Source organism: Eleginops maclovinus, chromosome 18 (genome assembly GCF_036324505.1).
Source record: "Eleginops maclovinus isolate JMC-PN-2008 ecotype Puerto Natales chromosome 18, JC_Emac_rtc_rv5, whole genome shotgun sequence".
In the NCBI taxonomy this organism is placed as follows: domain Eukaryota; kingdom Metazoa; phylum Chordata; class Actinopteri; order Perciformes; family Eleginopidae; genus Eleginops; species Eleginops maclovinus.
The window spans coordinates 1,571,303-1,592,634 of record NC_086366.1 but is presented as its reverse complement, the minus strand read 5'-3'; positions in this window follow the sequence as shown (position 1 = coordinate 1,592,634).

Here is a 21,332-nt window from a genome sequence, read left to right as displayed (position 1 = left end):
TGCAGCTCTGCATCTTGAGTCTGCAGCTCTACATCGTGAGTCTGCAGCTCTGCATCGTGAGTCTGCAGCTCTGCATTGTGAGTCTGCAGCTCTGCATCGTGAGTCTGCAGCTCTGCATCGTGAGCCTGCAGCTCTGCATTGTGAGTCTGCAGCTCTGCACCGTGAGCCTGCAGCTCTGCATCTTGAGTCTGCAGCTCTGCATTGTGAGTCTGCAGCTCTGCATTGTGAGCCTGCAGCTTTGCATCGTGAGCCTGCAGCTCTGCATCGTGAGTCTGCAGCTCTGCATCGTGAGTCTGCAGCTCTGCATTGTGAGTCTGCAGCTCTGCATTGTGAGCCTGCAGCTTTGCATCGTGAGCCTGCAGCTCTGCATCGTGAGTCTGCAGCTCTGCATCGTGAGCCTGCAGCTCTGCATTGTGAGTCTGCAGCTCTGCATCGTGAGCCTGCAGCTCTGCATCTGTGAGTCTGCAGCTCTGCATCGTGAGTCTGCAGCTCTGCATTGTGAGCCTGCAGCTTTGCATCGTGAGCCTGCAGCTCTGCATCGTGAGTCTGCAGCTCTGCATTGTGAGCCTGCAGCTCTGCATCGTGAGCCTGCAGCTCTGCATTGTGAGTCTGCAGCTCTGCATCGTGAGCCTGCAGCTCTGCATTGTGAGCCTGCAGCTTTGCATCGTGAGCCTGCAGCTCTGCATGGTGAATCTGTTCCTGCAGCCCTCTGAACCAATAGGAAACAGGCTTACTGAGTAACTATTCTACCTGCAGAATTGTTTCTCTGGTGTCGGAATGTCTCGCGATGTTTGTGAATTCTTAGAAACTAAACACCGCATCATGTCGGGTTAAAATGTGTTGTAACTGTTACTGAGAATAGTAACGGGTATTATATTACCCACATTTCAGAAGTGAAGTCTGAAGTCTCCCAGCAAGACTAAGGAGTCCCATTCAGGAGCCCCATAAAGGACTCTTTTCAGGGTCTCCAAGAGGGCCGAATACTCTTAACTGCTGTTTGGTGCATAAGCACACACAACAGTCAGAGTCCCCCCCCCCATAACCCGCAGGCGTAGGGAGGCGACCCTCTCGTCCACTGTTCCTCAATCAAGTGTTTTGAAATGTAATGTTTTTTTGGCAATCCTGGTTCTTTTTCAGGGTTTCATAAGTCTTCCGGCAGGAGGAAACTCGTGCATCTTGCAGTTGTTGAATATTCCCATCAGACTGAAACCCTCAGGAACCACACTCAGTCGAGACCAAACAGGGACAGACTGCTTTCTGTAAATGCTTCCGTGTCCGTAAGGCTCAGTAAATGTTTCTGTTGGTAAATCCCAACTTGTTGTAACAGTTGATTTCATGAAAGAAGCCTGCGTTGGATCCGGATGATCTTTCACAATCACACACCCACTGTGATGCCAGGTGATGACCAGATGAATCACAATGGACTAAATCACGTATTGTTTCCAAAAGAAAAAAGTTTGACAACGAATAAATCATTGGTGGTCATTTTTGTCATTTGGAAGTAATTTTCCGTGTCTTTGCAGCTGTTCCGCATCCCATTGAAGTCCTTTAAGGTCTCTGTGGAGCAGCTTTAAGTCTCTCTATAGTCATTTTGTGTCCTATTGTAGTTATTTTTGACCCTTCATGGTGATTTAATGTATCTTTACAGCTGTTTTGCATCTCATTTTCATCTTTCAGTTGTCTATGTAGCAGTTTTAAGTCTCTTTGTGGTTGTGTTTAGGTAGTCTACTGTCTCTATGCTGTCATTTTCTGTCTCTTTACAGCTGTTTTGCATCTCAATCTAGTCTTTAGGTGTCTTTTTAAGCATTTTTGTGTCTTTTTGTAGATTTGTTGTCTCTTTTTGAGGTAATTTTGTGAACTTTTGTAGTTATTTTTGTCTTGTTAGGGGATTTACTGTCCCTTTGTTGTCATTTTCTGTCTCAATTATAGCTGTTTTGCGGCTCAATTTAGTCTTTCGGTGTCTTTGTAACAGTTGTATGTGTCGTTGTTGTCATTTTTATCTTTTTGTACTCCTTTTGTGTATTTTTGCAGCGGTTTTGCATCTCAATTTAGATGTCAAGGTGTCTTTGAAGCAGTTTTGTAGTCATTTTGTGGCCTTCTTGTCAGCATTATTGTCTCTCTGTTGTCATTTTCCATCTCTTTGCAGCAGTTTTATGTCTCTTTGTGGTCATTTTAAGTATTTTCCTGATTGGTACATGTCTCTTTGAGGAGATACATTATGTATATGAAGGCCAGAAGTGACCCTGAACCTACTATATATCTTTGCAACTGTAATTGAAATGCTCTTCAATTACCTCTACTGATTACATTTTAAAGCACTCGCTATAGACATGTTTCTAAACGTGGAAGCAAGTTATAGGACCATAAAAACCTGCAGTTTCTCATGAACTCTTTGTTTGATAAAGCAGTAAAATCTGTAAATCTGATGCTAATTTGTAGCTATGCATATTAAACTACAAGGGTAGATACCTGAACATGTAAGTATAGATTACTACCAGGTTTTTATTGTGAATTGATTTGGATATAATTGCTTTGTTGTGCTAAGTAAAGTCAAAAAGATTAAAGTCCTCCATGTGTTTTTCTAAACGTCAGACCTTTGATATCAGATCGCATTATCAAACCTGTTCCCCTTAAACGCTTGAAGTGTTCATCTGTTTGTCGGGAAGTGAGCCACACGCAGTGTTGTAAACATCTGAGAAACGCTGCTCCTGAGGGAGACAGCCGTGTTACTGCAGAGCAGGCCTCGTACGCTCACTTTGGAAAGCTCGTTTTAGAAAGGGAAGAGGCCTTGATTCATTGAGTCAGGGCCGGCCCGAGGCATAAACAAACTAAGCGTGTTTTTTTACTCCGCTTAGGGCCCCCTAAAGGCTCGGCCGGCCCTGCATTGAGTTGCACACTTCATTTCTGTCTTCATTTGTGTTTAATAGCGCTTGAACACACGCACCATTTGTGCCGCTGCTTTTTCAAATGTCAAAATAACATTAGATGGCATGCATCACACACTGCGGCTCCAAAAACAAGTCAAAGAATAATGAAAACAAGGTGTTTTCTTTAGTAAAGTAAACCAACCTGCCAACAGAGGAAGTGAACCGTTGCTTGGTGAGATTTCTTGGGATATTTAGATGAATGAGATCTATGAGAAATGATTTTGAACCATATTTAAGCAGAATCGGGAAGTGTGTTACAAAGTAAACCAGAAATAATCGAAAGCGTTCAGATTTCTGATGTTCGTTGGTGATTTTCCAAAAAGCATGTACGCTGAAAACTCCCTCTGGAGGAACACAGGGATTTAAGCCTTTGCAGACCATTTACAGACACTAAACCCTACAGGAGAAGCAGAACAGCAGAATAGTCTCTTTAACCAGAAGTCATTTAGACAGACTCAGAAATCCCTGCACGTTGTGTGTCTTCATCATAATGTAGAATGTGTTTTCCGACCCAGTGTGTGTTTCTCTTTGGGATGTTGACCCCTGTCTCACGAGCTAATGGTTTTTGGATGTTTACTTTGTCCTCTCTGTGAAGGACAAAGTGAAGTGAAGTTACTTTCTCTTTCTCACGGACAAGATGAATTACCTTTCTTCTCGTCATATCAGCGACCTCTGACCTGACATCCTGTTTGTGTGTTATTATGAAACAACAGAGTTTGGGAGGGTTGACAGGAAGCAGGAGGGCGAGGACTCCTCAAACACTTTCCTTTCAAACGCAGAAACGTCCGCTTCATGAGGTACTTCACTTTACTCCAGTATTTCCATTTCATGCTAATTTGTACTTTTAATGATGGTAAATATAATGAACCCTTAAATCAGACTGTAGTTCACCTGCAGTAAATCCAGCAGCTACCCTGCAGTATACAAAGCATTCAAACTAGCTGCACCTTTACCAGCTCTGAGAACACTTTAATGATCAATCATTATAAAACATATCAGAGATATTACTCTGAAATGGACCAATCAGACAATGACTACTTTTACTGTCGCTACTTTAAGTACATTTAGAGGAGAGTACTTTCTACTTTCACTGGAGGAACATTTAGAATACTTTCACTGTGACAGAGTATTCCTACACTCTGGTACTTCTACTTTACTCAAGTACAAGACCTGAGTACTTCTACTTTACTCAAGTACAAGACCTGAGTACTTCTACTTTACTCAAGTACAAGATCTGAGTACTTCTACTTTACTCAAGTACAAGACCTGAGTACTTCTACTTTTACTCAAGTACAAGATCTGAGTACTTCTACTTTACTCAAGTACAAGATCTGAGTACTTCTACTTTAGACGTAGAGGGAGTGGGAGGGGGGGAGAGATAATGGGGGAGACGGGTGAGGATGTTTTGACTTCAGCTTCACTGATGTCTTTACCATGTGCTCTTCCTGTGTTATGGCCACACACACACACACACACACACACACACACACACACACACACACACACACACACACACACACACACACACACACACACACACACACACACACACACACACACACACACACACACACATGATTTCAGTCTCATTGCTTGTGACAGTGAAGACAAAAGCCCAGTGAGGCTGAAAATCTGAGCAGAGGATTGTCGACTTTTGGTAAATCCATCAAAAGGGATCACCTGTCGATCAACACACCTGTCATAAACCCAACCGTCATGTAACCAACATCAATTAACCCACCTGTTGATTTACCTACATGTAAATCAACACACCCGCCAATTATGGCACCTGTAAATGAAGGCTTATTTAAATGAACCTGCCTGTCAGTTAACCCACCTGTCTCTTAACACACCTGCCTATTAACACAGACGGCAATTAACTCACCTGTCAATCAACCCACATGTTGATTAACACACATCAATCAACCCACATGTTGATTAACACACATCAATATACCCACATGTTGATTAACACACATCAATATACCCACATGTTGTTACCCGCAGGTGTTTGTATATTACTTCTCCAAAACATTTCTATTGAGATCCAATTAATCAATAATCTGACACCTGGAATCCTCCTGATTCCCGATCCAGCTGCAGATCAAGAGGACTGACGCTCCTGACGCTCTGTGCAGCGATGTTGTGGTGAGACGCTTCCTGTTTATTCTGGGTTGTTTATGAACACCAGGAGGCACATCTTCATCACTCACAGCTGGTTATAAATACTATCAGACCTGAGTGTGTGTGTCACTGCAAATGTGTATTTTTGCAGGAATTCAATAAGATGAAGAAAGAGCTTTTCCACACGGCATCGTGCTGAGTAAAAGATAAACATTTTGGGACTTTAATTTAGGGTCTGAATCTAAATCCTTGTGCCAAACTGGACATCATACTTTGAGGCTCAATTGCCAATAAAGACAAAGTGAAGAAGTAATAGAATGAGCTTTTAAATTTGCAATATCAGGAAACGTATTGTATTTATTTTTCTTAAATCTTTTAAGCGACTTTGAGGAATAATTGATGCTTTTATTTTGAAAGGATCGTCTCGTTTGCACCTTTATCCTGTTTGCCGCTTTAGACGGTGGCATTACTTGTCTAGCTGAAGAATATGAGTTATTTTCCTCCCATACACAGAGGAACACAGGAACCAGTGTTCCCGTACTGGTATCGGCAGCAAATGAAGAGACAGACACACCAGGGTGGAGCTGAGAGCCTCTTTGTTCCCGGCCTGTCTTCAGGAGTTAGATAAACGTCAGTGTGAGTGTTTTATAGCGACACAGGAGGAGGTGATGATTGGACATGGTCACGCCTGCAGGAACCAGTGAAGCAATGTGACTCACCTGTTCACCTGTCCGTCAAAACGCTCGTAAAAGAAACCTCCCAGAGACGAGTACAGTAACAACAGGAGACCCGTCTCATGTCTCTCCGCCGGGAAGTGTCAAAGGTCACAGAGCAATCATGTTCAAGAGGCCCTGTGAGGATTTCTGTTGTGTTCCCTTTCCTGTAGTGTTCTATAGGTTTTAGTGCATGTCAACGGTCTGCAGAGGCTAAAATCCCTGTGTACATTCGACCCTTTTATATCATAACATGATGATCAGCAGGAGAGGACTCTTTAAAGTAGAGACTCTACATACTGATATACACCTGAACATCAGCAGGAGAGGACTCTTTAAAGTAGAGACTCTACATACTGATATACACCTGAACATCAGCAGGAGAGGACTCTTTAAAGTAGAGACACTACATACTGATATACACCTGAACATCAGCAGGAGAGGACTCTTTAAAGTAGAGACACTACATACTGATATACACCTGAACATCAGCAGGAGAGGACTCTTTAAAGTAGAGATGCTACATACTGATATACACCTGAACATCAGCAGGAGAGGACTCTTTAAAGTAGAGACACTACATACTGATATACACCTGAACATCAGCAGGAGAGGACTCTTTAAAGTAGAGACACTACATACTGATATACACCTGAACATCAGCAGGAGAGGACTCTTTAAAGTAGAGACTCTACATACTGATATACACCTGAACATCAGCAGGAGAGGACTCTTTAAAGTAGAGACAGATGTGGACGAGCCCACAAAAGAGGACAAATGGAGATACACACGTCTCCTCTCGCCATGATTTTTCGTCCAATCAGGAGACAGTAAACAGTTTGAGAGAGAAAAGGCAAACAGAGCAGCAGAAACTGCAGGTCTTAATGAGCTGACAGAACAACGACAGACAGATAAATATTCCTCCTGCTTCCTGTTTCCTCCTCCCACTTCCTGCCTGTGTCCCCTCCCGTGTGTGAGCAGGTATTATAAAGACCCTCAGAGCAACTATAAACTCTCCTTTTGGTCCTGTTTCTATTAAAAACTACTCCTGTCGGCTCATTTCCTTTTCCTGTTGGTACAAGGTCACTTCCTGTTTTAGAAGAAAGTAGCCGAGGCCCAATTCCAAACGCCCCCCCATCTACACACTCCCCCTCCGTTCGCGCGGAAAAATCATGAACATAACGTGTGACGGTTCAGCCTGATGTTTCAGAGCGGTGCGTTCAGGTGTTGCAGGTCTCATCACGCCTCAGCGGAGCTCAGGTATTTGGCCCTGCAGACCCCCCAACGGAGCCCGGGTGAAGTCACACAAAAAGCCTGCATTACCGTGGTTATAAGAAACAAGGAGGACTTCTGACTTTTTCTGCTCTGATTTTGATTCTACATGCGGTCAAAGCCCTTTTTAACGGTGGCCGTTTTCCTCACGGCTCTTTATCCCCAGATTAAAACACAGAGCTTTAATCCGCTTTCAGTGAGGCAACTGTGATTCATGTCTTCATCAACCCGAGCCCGGACAAGTCGCTACCTGCCAGAACAGAGAAGTCTGTGTGTGTGTGTGTGTGTGTGTGTGTGTGTGTGTGTGTGTGTGTGTGTGTGTGTGTGTGTGTGTGTGTGTGTGTGTGTGTGTGTGTGTGTGTGTGTGTGTGTGTGTGCGTGTGAGGGTAACTGGGTTCATATTCTTCATGAATTGATTTTAAGATACTGCTGCTGGTTTATAAAGCACTGATTGGTTTCTTCTGATCTGCTGCTATACCATGAACCCTCCAGAGCCTTCGGGTACTTCCGGTCTGCTTTCTGTCCCCAGAGCGAGAACTAAACCTGGAGGAGTTCAGTGATCATGCTCCAATGACCGGAACAAACTCCCACATGCCTTTTTAAAGATTTCTGTGCAGCATTGTTTCCGTGCAGGTTTGAGTCGTGCTCCTGGAGAGAGGAGGTGCAGCTCTGAGCAGGTTCTCCTCTCTGCTGGCTCCTCTGTGACCTCAGTCCTCCTCCTGTGTGTCCGTATTGTCTCCGTTTGATCCAAAGTGACGCCTGCATCGCTGTCGATGATTTCCCTCCAGCGCTGAGTCCCTGAATGGGGCAGCAGGGAGGGGGGTACTGCTGTCGCCTCACATTTCCCCCGTCAGACCACACGGTTCCCTTTCTTTTGACAGCTCTAATGCGTCTAACAGTGTTCTAATGAGTAATGTAAAGTTTATCTGCAGAATTAACTGTTTTACTTTATATTTAGCAGTGAGAAATATGAATATAGGGTCATTCCAACGCACAGGAATAAGATTATAGTTGAAACAGGTTTAGTTTTATGCAATAATCCATGTTTTCATTTTGTCACACAAAAAAGCTCTGAAGACGATCTTCAATTCCCCATAGTGTCCAACACACAACCCAGTACCACCAGTGGTTACAATCCTGCAGTAAAACACTGTTTCCTCTGCTGGGAATGCGTCGGCTGGTTGGAAATGATGTCTAGTGGCTAATGTGTTATTTTTAATCCCAGGAGGAAATTGCGTTTTATAGCAGATGTTCCTTTTTTCAGAATGATATTAAATAAAACACCAAAAGATGAGACAACAAAACTGCAAAAGAGAAATAAAGTAAAACGATTTGTTTGAACATAAAGAAGTCCCAGTAAAAACATGAATACTTCACTATATAAATGTGTGTGTGTGTGTGTGTGTGTGTGTGTGTGTGTGTGTGTGTGTGTGTGTGTGTGTGTGTGTGTGTGTGTGTGTGTGTGTGTGTGTGTGTATTTAACAATAAATGAAAGGGTGTGTTAGTATTAATAAGAAATACATGTCATTAAAAGCCACCATGGTTGTAAAGTCATGTCAGGGATTGAAGGTGTGTGCTCTCATTCAGGGAGTATCAGTCCATCACACCTTTAGATAATGAACCAGGGCTAGAGCTCGCCCAGTCGAATCACTTTCACTTTCAATCATCGACTTTCCTGAATTCCTGGAAGTCACTTTGAAGTAGAAACTGTTTTTTTTTAATGGATTTTTGGCTGAGTCATGAATTGGGCGTGAAGCTGTCATCGACTCTTCACCCTTATGTGAGAGAGAGAGGTGTGTTAATGTGTGTGATAGTTCATCTGCAATGTGTGTAAAGTGCTAAGGTCATCTATCGTCCACTTTTTCACGTCTCTTCTACATAAATATGTGTAAGAATAATAGGGGACCTTTAAGTCAAAGTGTGATTTACTCAAGTACTTTTCTACGTGTCTGTTTATGGCACTTTATACATCATCTATATATATATATCTATATATTTGCATTCATATCTTATTAATACCCATACATCCTGCATGTACTGGACTTTGCATGTTAAATATTCTTGTTCATTATTGGTTTTCTCACTTTAAACAAGAACGAAAACTCTAATTATCCCGGGGGAATTGGTTTTCATGACTCCGTTTAAGAATGTAAAATATATATAGATAAATAAAATACAAATATATCTCTAAACACAAGTAGTTAAAGTAAGAAAACACATAAATGAATGAAATAAAATGATAAAATATGTATGTAAATATAATAATATCCAATCAAAAGTAAGAGTAGATTATATATATTTGTATAATCCGTTAAACCGTCTCAAACGGTGAGTTTTGGTCAGGGTTTTATTTCACACATTGCCAGCATTGTTTTAGAGCCGTTTTGATTGAAAGAACAAGCATTTCTTTAAACTTCTATTCCGTTTATGACACTTTCCTGCAGATGTGTAAGATACAGAATAACTCCGACCACAGCTGTCTTCATGATGTGCGGGGGATTGAAAGCACTGTGAAATGTATCGCTCCAGGAAACCGAGTGTTTGCGGTTCATGACGTTAAACTGTTCTTTGTTTATTTCAGACATATCTTTGCTCTTCGGATGATTGGAAACACAACAACAAAAAAGCCTTTATGGGAAATTCAAGAGATCTGGACATAAGTAATCGAGTTGAATCATCAACAGAACTGCAACAGCTTTATCATCACAGCTGAATGAGTAATGCATGTTAGATGGGAGAGAAGTCTTTGAACTGCTCTTATCTGGAAGATTGAGTTACTTTTCAGAAACGTTCCTCCTATTTCAGCTTCGTAATACATCAAACACAGCGCTGTTTTTAATGAGAAACTCATGCAAACATATGAGGATCTCTTAGGATATGATGCATGACTATAGAGTAAACTGGCCAGCAGTACAAAGATCAGAAATGCTGATTATAACCTGAAAAAGAAAATCCAAATAATATGTTAACGGGGTTTAAAAAAATACCCCAAAAATCTAAAAGAACGTCCCAAATAGATTTGAACATTTCAGAGAAATTAGGTGGAAGATGTGTATCCCCTAAAAATGTTAAACTAGTCTGAAAAAATCCCAAAATTGTTCAGAAAATAGGAAATAACTCAAATAATTATGAGATAAATGCAGAATTTATGGGGAAAATCTAATAAGGGACTCCACATTGAAAACTAAAACATTCAAACGCAATCATATCGTAGCTCTCCAAAGTATGTCCTGTCATACTGTAAAACCTGTTCTGGATATTCGGAGGGCTTTTGATACGCTTGAAATACATTTGGTGAATCATACTTTTACTTTTACTGTTCATTATTCACTTTTGTTTAACTTCATTTATTTGAATGTTTCTGTATTTTATTTGATTCCATTTTTATTTGTTTACTTTTTTTCTCTTAATGTCTAATCTAATCCGGATCCTGTATTTATATAATAATGAGTTTTCGATCCCCTGTCAATTTAGTCCGTTCACCCACTGCCATAGAAATGAACGGTCTGTCATTTCTACGGCAGGTTTATTTTCACAGTGAGAGACAGAATCTCAAAAACAAAATCCCGAGATCTACATTAAAGAAAAGATATAAATGGGTTTGCGTTTCATCGGGGGAAGTCAGTATCTATTATTTCCTCAAGTTCCACTGTCATTTTGAATACTGGAACTTTAAAATATTTCTACTCGTACTTACAGTAAAGGAGCTTTACTCTGTACTTCCTCCACCTACGTTATTTACTTTGGCACTCAGACGATGTTGACTATACATTTCGGAGTTTACCAAACTCTCATTCATATTCTGCACTGATTACATGTGTGTGTGTGGGGGGGGGGGGTGTGTGTGTTTGTGTTCTGTGGGATTTACCTGAGGTTGTGGTAAAGACTAAGGAAGTGACTGATTCAAATATGATCAGCTCACACACAGGTCACTGAACAAACAGGAAGTGTTTGTCATTGAGTGTTTCCTCAGTGTCTTTACACTGAGAGTAAACACTCTGCAGCGGGGCTTTTACTTTGGCGGCGTCATGGATGAGGTTTTGTGACATTTCAGGAGGAGTGATTTAGGGGGATTTTAGATCGAGGGCTGACACACACCTCCTCATGAGATGGTCATTTTCTATATCCGTCTCTTGAAATTACATTTGACTCAATTTTTACTGGAAATGTTTCAGCTTAATGATGTGATCTATTTGGAATTATTAGGAAAACATGTTTAATGACTGTTTATGCAAAACATTCTCCTACCACAGCTCACAACGGATTCTCTCTTTCCCCCGGTCTGGAACCCAGGTGTTCGCCTGGTGGTCCATGTCCTGGTCCAGACTCTGGTCCAGGCTCAGGTCCAGGCTCTGGTCCTCTCACGCCTTGTCTACTGCATCCCCCTCTTGGCTGGTCAGCCTGCAAACCCCATCCGACCTCTACAGCTAATGCAGAATGCTGCAGCCAGAGTGGTCTTCAACCTCCCCCAGTTCTCCCACACCTCTCCCCGGCTCCCTTCACTGGCTGCCAGAGTCCCCTTCAAGACCCTGGTACTGGTATCAGCCCCTTCCTACACCCAGGCCTCGGTTAAACCAGACACTCCATCACGTGCACTTTGCTTGGTGTCAGCCAATCAGTTCCCTGCTCCATCCCTGCGAGTGGAAAGATCATAGTCTCGGTAAAATATGGAAAACTGTTGCACCAGTAATGTTAACATGTACACAGAATTGTACTTATTATTTTTGAGCATCTGTATAATCTTTTGGAGTTACTTTAAATGTATTTGATTAAAACAAAGTGTGCATTAGTAAATCGAAGAGGAAACTGCCGGTATTTGGTGTTTCACCCTAAATATGAACAGGGTTTAAAGCGAAATGCATTCAAAGAGTGGTACATTTCATCTCATGTGAGGGTCAGTCTCATGCGTCTTTAAAAATTCCTCTTCTGATTTAAGATAAGAATTACTTTATTGATCCCACACTGGGAACTGTTTGTGTTGCAGCAGCAAAATGCAATACAAGTTATTGCACAGAGTAGAAAATAAAAGAGACGTAAGAAACAAACAATTCCATAAATGAAGAAATAACAATAAACCGGCATAATATAATATATATATATATATATATATATATATATATATATATATATATATATATATATATATATATATATATATACAGTTGACTATGTACATAAATAGTCAGTAAACAGTTAGACAAGTAAACACTATTGCTTCTTTTTGCAAAATCTTCCTGAATGACCGTCAGAAGGACTTCACATGTTCTGGTTTCCTCTGAAACTCTCACGAGTCGCAACGCACAAACCGGAGTTTCCCTCAAAATGTGAATTATTAAGCTGCTTTTACCGGCAGAAAAGAAACAGGAGAGGACCAGGAAGTTCCTCGTCCGTAAGAGGGCACACCGACGTACACTCCCAAGAGTCATCGTGAGGATTTTAGCAAGATTTGAATCGAGACCCGGTACCACAAGTTCCCTTCTCCTAAACTTAAAGAGCCCTATTCTGCTTCTTGGTGTAGATTCCCATATCTAAGACTATATGGATGATTTGCACCACAGATAAACTGACAGTTACTCTTTCCTGTAATGTGAAAGTAGGGTTTGCTCCGAAGAACAACCCTTTCAGCGTCCTGAGAGGCGTAGGAGTTATGGCGTGGGCGCTGTAATATGCACCAAAAGAGAATCGTTTTACATCTAACTCTGCAATCAGATCAAAGCTGGAAAACACACATCTGTCTGGAGACCAGTTTATCTGGAAAGCCAGGAATGAGCAGCAGGAAGAGGAAGAGGTGGCAGCGCAGGCCCCGGGGCCTTCAGACGGGATAGAGAGACTGATAAGGAACAGATTCCTTAGAACAGAACGAGATTTAGAGAGTGATTCTTGCCTCAGTTTTACAACATCTGAGCTCAACGTGGAGACGGTTCACACGGTTAAATAAGACTCTACGTGATTATTGAACACACAACACGCATGTGCTTTCAACATTTAGTCAAAAATGGAAAGGTTGGGCGTCCAAATATTAGCAAAACATACATACATGTAAAAAACATTTAAAATGAGAGACCTCAAATCATCTGGTACTCGAGTAAAGTAGAAGTACTCAGATCTTGTACTTGAGTAAAGTTATAAGTACTCAGATCTTGTACTTGAGTAAAGTATAAGTACTCAGGTCTTGTTCTTGAGTAAAGTAGAAGTACTCAGATCTTGTATTTTGGAGTAAAAGGGAAGTATGGGTTTGTTCTTGAGAAAAGTAGAAGTATCAATCTTTATTGGGGGAAAAAGTGGTATAGATTTGTTTGGTAAGGGAATACTAATCTTTACTCAATTAAAAAAAATTTACTGGCTTTACTTAAAAAATAAAACCACTTTAATTTATAATAGAATACCATCTTGTACTTAAAATGAAATACTCACTTTACCGTTTAAAAAAGTACTCAGGGTTTGGTAAAGTAGAAGCTCGATCTTGTTTTGGAAAAGTGAATCCTCAGGTTTACAGTGTATAGTATCGACTTGTCTTGATTTAAAAGTAAAGTCTCGGGGTCTTTATTGGAAAATGAGTACTCATCTTGTACGGGTGTAGAATACTGATCTTGATTTGATTTTAAAAGTAAAAATCCTCAGTTTGTACTTGAGTAAGTAGAAGTACTGGGGTCTTGTACTTGGAAAGTAGAAGTATCGATCTTGTACTTTAGTAAATTTTGAAATTCGGTTTGTATTTGAGTAAAGTAGAAGTACTAGGTCTTTGTACTTGGGGTAAAGTGAAGTTCTGATCTTGTATTGAGTAAAGTGAAGTCTCGGTTTTGTACTTGGTTTAAAGTAGAATTTCTCGTCTTGTATTGGTAAAAGTAGAAGTATCAGATTTGTATTGGTAAAGTAAAAGTACTCAGCTCTTGTCTTGGTAAAGTAGAAGTACTCGATCTTGTACTGAGTAAAGTAGAAGTACTGGTCTTGTACTTGGTAAAGTAGAAGACTCAGGTTTTTGTACTTGAGTGAAGTAGAAAGTACTCAGTTTTTTTTAGTTAAAGAAAAGTACTCAATTTTGTATTGAGTAAGTAGAAGTCTCTCTTGCTTGGGTTAAGTGAAGTCTCAGATCTTTACTTGAGAAAAGTAAAAGTACTAGTCTTGTATTTGGTAAAGTGAAGTACTCGGTCTTGTATTGAGAAAAGTAAAAGTATCAGGTATTGTACTTGAGTAAAGTACAAGTATCGGGGTTTTTGGGTTACTTGAGTAAGTAGAAGTATCGACTTGTACTTGGTAAAGTAGAAGTATTTGGCTTGTATTGAGAAAAGTAAAAGACTAGGTCTTGTACTTGAGAAAGTAGAAGACTCAGGTCTTGTAGAGTAAATTGAAGTACGGTCTTGTACTTGGGAAGTAGAAGTCTCGGTCTTGTCTTGAGTAAAGTAAAAGTATAGGTCTTGTATTTTTGAGAAAAAGTGAAGTATCGTCTTGTACTTGAGAAAAAGTAAAAAGTACAGATCTTGTATTGGTAAAAGTGAAGTACTCAGATTTGTATTTGGTAAAGGGGTATAATTGGGGTATTATTAAAAATTTTTTTTTGGGTTTTTTTTGGTTTTTTTTTTTGGTGAATTTTAAATTTTTGTTTTTTGAGTAAAATAAACCCCAAACGTTTTGGAAAAAGTAAAAGTAAGTTTTGATTAGAAAATAAAGTTAGTTTTTTTGGTTTTAAAAGGGTAAGTTTTATTAAAAATTTTTTTGTTTGGGTTTAATAAATTTTTTAAATTATGTTTTTTTTTTTGGGGGGTTTTTGGTTTTTTTGTTTTGGGTGGGTTATTTGTTTTAAAATTAATATTTTTATTTTTTACCAACCAAAAAAGGAAGTAAAAATGTTTATCTGGGTTTTTTTTTTTGGGGGGTTTTTTAAATTTTTTTGGGTGTGTTTTTGGTTGGGTTTCGTTTTTTTGTTTTAAATGATTTTTAAAGGTTTAGATGGGGTCGTTTTTGAATTTTGTTTTTTGGGGAAAACCCTTTTTACTGCAGGGGAATACATCTGATTTAAGGAGATTAGATTTAAAAATCATTATTTTTTTGGCCTAGCAACTGAAGGGATTACAATTACTTAATGGAGTAAAAGTATGAAGTAGCATCAAATAGAAATACTCAAGTAAAGTACCTCCACATTGTTCTTAAGTACTGAGTAAATGTACGCACTTACTTCCCACCTATAATCTAACTTTCATTAATGATTGTTATCATAAGGTGGTTTAGTTTTCCAAGAAAAACCCTGTTGCGTAATCTCCAGGTAAGTGTGTGACAGGAGATACCTGTCACTTCAATCATACTGAAAGTAAACGGGCGTTGTTTTTATTGGAGACAAACTTCATTGTTGTCGTTCCTCGCTAACAAACCTCTCAGAGCCGGGTGACTCACAAAGCGCTCCAGTGGAAACCCCTTGGTTCAGTCCGGCCCAGGTGGCTTCAGTTTGTGACAAATGACGTGTTTCTGCTGCTCAAACGCTCTGAGATCCTGCCAATACTATAAATAATAAACAATAAAATGAGCCAACACTCACCAGCCACAGGAAGACGGCCTCTGCTGCGTCAAGGAGAGAAGTCCCTAGAAGTGTTTGTTCCACGTCTTTGTTTCAGCGTTGCTGGATCAGAGTACGGATATTGACCCCATTTTTAGGGAGCAGCTGCAACCCATAGCACCTTCTGCCATAGATGTACCATATCTATAACATTTGGACTGTGTTTATGCACTTTAACACCAATCTATAATGCAAAACTGCCTATTGTACCATCATAAATCTAGTTTGTGACGCTTACGATGATTCCGTTCAAGTTCGAATAACAAAATATCTGACTCCTTTGTTTACGCTTCTCAAATCAACGTTCAGATAATGAAGTGAAGTAGCTTCTGTAAACTATCCGCATCTCTCACTTTGGTTTATAATAATGATAATAACACATAAGAATTGTATAGCTTTTCCTAAATCTCAAAGACACTTTAGATGAAATCAGAACAGAACAACAAAAAAGAGTCCTAATCCAGGTGCAAAGCAAAATGTGGGATTACAGATTAAAAACTAGAGTGAATAAGTGAGTTTTGAGTGATTTCTTTGAAGGATTCAAGAGGGTCGGCCTTTCGAGTTGGACCAGGGAGGGGGAGGCTGCAGCCAAGGCCCTCTCACCCCAGGGCGGGAGCTTTGTAGCAGCTGGGTTTTGGACATATTGCAGTTTAGCAGGTGAACCAGAGACGATGCACGGAGGAGCGTTTCAGAGGATGAGAGAGAGGGTCTGATGTTCCACAGGTGGAGGAAGGTGGTCTTAAAACATGTGTTCCACGTATGGCTGTTGAACCGCTTAAATATCAGCCTGCTTTAGCATTACAGGACGCAAGACTGAAGTAAATGCAATAAAATGTTGAAATCAGGGTCTGTTGGTTTTCTTCTGTAAAAAGGGTCACGTGAGAAGGACACTCACTCAATGATTCGTCAGAAGGAAACTAACGTGGATGTCTTCGTCAACGTTTTAAAAGTTCTCCGTTCTTTTTAAGTTTCAGAATTTGATTTTATAAGTGCAGACGTAAGGCTTGAATGTACGAAAAGTTTCCAAACAAAAAGCTTTTACTCTGAATGAAGGGAGGCGGTGGAGGTAGAAAAGGACATTTGTTCTAGAGAAAGGTCGGCCCAAAACTGCAGTTCCTGGACTGGCCAGTTGAGGCTGAAGTCCCTAATGTTAAAATGCAGGCATAACAAACATGAAACACATCAAGGTGTGACGTCTATATTTCATTAAACCAATGGTTCTTCCTCTGGGGATTCGGAATATGAGCACGGGCAAATCCCTGACTTGTTTGCTTGGGGATTTTCAGATGAAATGAGTTGATGGGGGGGATTTTTGGCCTTATCATGCCACCAGATGTTGAGGTATTTTAGGTGGATGCTAACATGTCATCTGTCATTCCTGCAGTCCCCGGTTTCTCTTGTGTTTCTCTCCCCGGCGTTGAGCAGGAATTTCCCCTCTCATTACCAGCGGTGCTCAGTTGGAGGTTTCTCCTGAAGCCGGGCCGTAAAGCGTCACCTCTCATTTGTCTCTGGAAACAATGGCACGGTTATATAAGCACATTCTCCCCATACTTTCACAAATAAAGAAAGCACACACTTTTAACGAGACATTTCTGTACAAAACCCGTTCTGCAGGGTCACACTGGGAGCCCACCAGTAGCTTATATTCATCACAACTAACAGGGCGCTTAATCAGACTACATAACTATCTGAAGACTATACCCAACCTGAGTCTCCTTAATACAGACAAACTGGTTTCCCTCGAGAGATCCAACTTTAAATAACCTTTAAAAGCTACTTCAGCCATGAGACCAGTCACCAGAACACAGCTGTAGTCCTTGGCTGTTTTCTACGGATTTAATTTAAATTAACTTTGTAGAAGGAGTTCAGAACAGTTAGCTAAAGATTGACCAAAAAATGTAAGAATTAAGGTTGATAATCGATGATGGGTGGGGGTTGAGATGGCACAATCAGGGGAGGAAAGCCACGCCATTGCCAAAGCACTTCACAGAAGCATCGTGTTAGGACCTCAGTTTTTGGGTTTATAGTTTACCGTTTTATTTTGAAATGTATCTTGTTTTGTCTCACTTCCTGTCTTTAGTTTTCCACCTGTCTGATTGTGCTCACCTGTTGCCCCTGTGTTTCACCTCCCCTTTCCAGCTGTGTCTTGTCTTGTCATTACCCTCCTCTGTATTTACTCTTTCCTTTGTGTTCGTCGTCGTCCCCGTTGTCGCCGTCACCGTCGTCGTAGCCATCGCCGTCGTCGTTGTTTTGCCCGTTCTCTGTAAGGATTTGGATCTCCCTTGTCAGCCCTCCCTGTTCCCCTGGTTTCCTTCGTTGTACCTTTTTCTGCATTTTTGTTATCAGCTTTTGTGTAAATAAAAGCTCGCCCTTTGTTACGTTGTACCCCTGCCTCCTCTATTGGTTCTGCGCTTGGGTCCTTTTCCCCCAACCCTGACACATCGCAACTTATTATCCCAGAAGTTTTACGGTTTAGCCGACCAAACCTGAGGCGACTCAATGGAAACATAAGGTGGGTTTCTAAAACTGATGGGAGAAAATCGTCTAAAATCAGGTGTTCTACTTTGACCTGCAGCCTCAACGTTAGAGGTACTAAATATTCCTATGCTTCCCACTTCACATGTGGTTATTGTAACCAGGGGAAGCTGGTAAAGTTCCCTTAACTTATACTTGAGGAATGCCCGTCCACGCTGACCAAACCTGAAGTCAATCTGTTAGAATTTGTTGGGTCTTTCCGCCAAGTCTGTGCAACTTGCATGTTGTAACTTCCTCAAATTAGACGTCATTCTTTATGCTTTTCCCAGCATTGTACCCTATAACATAACTGCATGCATAACTGAGATACGGCTCGCTACCCTTTAGAAAAACACAAAGTCTTACAGCACAGTAGCATGCTCAGTAAATAACACCGTGATCTCTTCCAGTTCTGTTCATGTTTAAAGTCTTGCCTGTGTTACTCAGTGCAAGATATTAATCAATGATAACTTGACTTTTCTTCATGTTGAGATCTGTGGTATTTCTATTGTTTGACCCAGTAACATCCATAATAAATCCTGAACATCTTAAACTCTCTCCTCTGGGAGTTTCACATTTTTAAGAGAGTGAGAATCACGTTGAATTGTAACAGAGGCTGGAGCCAGTTGGAAAGCTGGGAGGGGGTCAGAGTTCACCCAGCAAGGAAAACTTCATTCATTTCCTAACGGCTCCGAGCCAACACACACACACACACACACACACACACACACACACACACACACACACACACACACACACACACACACACACACGACACACACACACACACACACACACACACACACACACACACACACACACACACACGCACACACACATGATTTCAGTCTCATTGCTTGTGACAGTGAAGACAAAAGCCCAGTGAGGCTGAAAATCTGAGCAGAGGATTGTCGACTTTTGGTAAATCCATCAAAAGGGATCACCTGTCGATCAACACACCTGTCATAAACCCAACCGTCATGTAACCAACATCAATTAACCCACCTGTTGATTTACCTACATGTAAATCAACACACCCGCCAATTATTGCACCTGTAAATGAAGGCTTATTTAAATGAACCTGCCTGTCAGTTAACCCACCTGCCTATTAACACACCTGCCAATTAACACAGACGGCAATTAACTCACCTGTCAATCAACCCACATGTTGATTAACACACATCAATATACCCACATGTTGATTAACACACCTGTTGATTAACCAACATATTAACACACATGCCACTCAGTACAACTGTCAATCCCCTCAGCAGTCAATTAACTGACATGTGAAACAGCCCACCTGTAAATTTAACACACCTGTTAATTAACTCACCTGTCAATCAAGACAATGGGCTGTGATTTTTTTCCCCCCTGTAGCTTGAGTCATGACTCTAATCTGTCACCTTTGTACCCGCCCACGTGTCACCTGTGACTAAATACCTGCACTTTCACGGCGTGGAAAAACACACCGCACAGAGAGTCTGTTAGAGGAGGAGGAGGAGGAGGAGGAGGAGGAGGAGGGCGTGGATTACAGGAAACCGAGACAGAACGCTATAGATGATGAACGCCGGAAACCACCGATTGGTTGATATTGGATGACAAACACTTGAGATTACACAAAATGAAACCTTCTGAGACACAATCCTGCCATACGTGTTTTGAAGGATATTTTCAAGAACTGATAAGAAGAAGAGGTTCAACTCTGGAGCGGCAGCTGGAGCAAACTGGAGTAGAAATGTTAAGTGCAGCCCTCATGAGAAGAGTTCAATTTCACTTATATGCCCAAATGTGGATTCATCTTGGTGGTTCATACTGTAGCATATGGAACTAAACTGCAGATGCTACAGCACCAAATCAGACCAAACTTTTCTAAGGATGTCTGTTTTTTGAGCCTCTTGTTGTGGCTAATTGGTCGTTCCACCCATCAGAGGGAGGGTGTTAAGACTCCCAGTCCCTGTAGCTTATATGGCAACAAGTCCTTAGACCAGATACTGAACCCCAAAGTCTTCTGAGCAGGTGGGACCTTGTGTGTACCATGGATATACGAAAAAGCGTTTTGAGCTGATGCAGCGACTGTAAAATGCTTTATAATCACTGCTTTATGAATCCACTTTTTACATATACCATCATCATTTATAGAAAGCCTAAAATCTGGCTTGCGTGAGACTAGGTAAGGCCTGATTCCAGCGTAACCCTTCAACAGAAATGCCTTTTGTGACTGAAGCAGGACGATTAAGACGAGTAAGGGGTCAATGGCGGTATAAAACAGTCAATAAAAAGGATGCTTCCAACATCGTGACCTTCCTCAACCACGAGAGGTCATTGAGTATAGAACAAGTATCAAGTATTGTGGCAGAAAACAAACAAACCGCTGAATCGTGACCTTAAACCACCTGCACTACTCAGGTGTTTCAGGTGCTGAGTGCAAACAAACCCTGCTGTGTTTTCAAGGTGAGTGTTGTGGACTCCTTCCCTTGTTTCCCATCAAGCCTTCCTTCATATTTGTTCTACTCACATTGGGATGGCTTGCTTGGCTCCGATGGTACCTCGCACAGGTAACAAAGAAAACAGGCCTTTAAAACAGGCAGAACCCAAATTAAATAATAGACAAGGTGGTCTTTCTTTCTATTATTAGGCTTGTATAACCTTCACGGTAACTTACTGTTAAAAAACAGGTGCCTTGACGGCCCAAGGTTGCCCATATCTGTCTCTTTAGAGAAAGGCACCATGGGAATTGTAGTCCTTTAAGCAGTGTGGACTACAGACGTCACGATTAAGTGGCCTTTCCACAGTTAGCTTGGGTCATTTTGGTCGCTGGCAATCAATCAAACTAAGCAAATTTCTATCTGAAAACTGCAAAAAAGAAGGAGAATAAAGGTTTGATTGAGAGCATTTTCAAACCTGCTTTATTTAATCGTAGAGATTAGATTGTTTATCCCTTAGTTCCATTGGATCTTTACTTGTTAGCGGTTTATTAGCATCTCCCCATTTTCACTTTCTGTTTCCAACCTCAGGTGTATCTGACCCTTAACGATGCTTTTTGGTTGACTTTGACTTGGATTTGCTATGGAAACGACTCGGTTGGACCAGAGAAATCCATCTTAAAACACTCTGATATTGCTCTGTTTTGCTTCTCACCACAGGCTTCATTATTCCATCCATCTGCATTCTCCCTGATCAGAGAGTGAGAACGAGAGATGAGTGTGAAACCTCGTGAAAAAGGGAAGGAAA